Genomic DNA, 1,081 nt, shown 5'->3' on the forward strand with positions numbered 1-1,081 from the left:
CTAATTCCTAGGAAGTAGAGACCTGTCGCTCACTAATTCCTAGGAGTGGTTCAGCTACAGTACTGAGAATGAGGATTTTACTTGACCTTGTCCTGGGATAAGCCTTTCATTCTGTAAGCTTCAATGCCCTACCCACAACGCTGGAGGCAATTAGTTTGGATGGCTTAACATTTCAAGCCACGGTTTGACTAGGACATTGGAACATTGGTGAAGGTCAGAGAGCAATGTCTGAATTTTTCTTTTTCTAGCTGTGAAGAAATGATATCTTGGTGGGCCCCTAGCACACAAGTATGAGGACATATCTGGGCTACCTCTGAGTTTGGGGTGCCAGGCGGCAATGCAGAGGCAGGAGACTGACTTTCCTTGAAGTTTTTGCCTTAAATACTGTCGTCAGGCAAAGTGTGAGTGGCACCTGAAATGAAGTGCTAACATTTTTTGCTTACTGTAAATATAAATCTCTCCATATTGAGGGTGAAAGCATCACCATGTCTATTTGGTTCTACTCTTCCTCATATTATATGAATGAAACATGAAGTTCCTTACTAGGTGTTCTTGATTTATAAAATTTACAAGCTATAATTTCTCTAAAGTATTCCAAGCTATGAAAATCAAAATACATGCATAAAAATAGTATGCAGGTTATTTAATGAACAACTACAACAAAACAACAAAACCTGAAACTTAATATTACCTGTGGAGCACAAGGGCCCAGAGCTATGGAAGCGGGATCAGCTGCTGTCACCAGGATGACGCTGGTGAACCCTTTAGCACCACACAGAGCCCGGCAACCTGAAAGTCCTGGGCCTTCCTACAGACAGGGACTCTGACCTCTTGTTCAGTGCAGAAAGCTAAACTCATGCCAGTTGCTGCTCCTGCTTCTCATCACATGGACCAACATAAGGGGACAACGGAGGCCCAACTCAAGGATTCCAAGAGAAGAACACTATTGGCAAGTGGATTAGAGACCATACTTACAGTATTCGGAACAAGAATGTGGCTACTCTCTGAGTTCAGGCTAAGCTGAGGAGTGAACTAATTTCCTCAGCAGAGATTTCAAGACATCTCAGCCATGTGTTCTCTT

Source organism: Mastomys coucha, unplaced genomic scaffold (genome assembly GCF_008632895.1).
Source record: "Mastomys coucha isolate ucsf_1 unplaced genomic scaffold, UCSF_Mcou_1 pScaffold21, whole genome shotgun sequence".
Taxonomy (NCBI): Eukaryota; Metazoa; Chordata; class Mammalia; order Rodentia; family Muridae; genus Mastomys; species Mastomys coucha.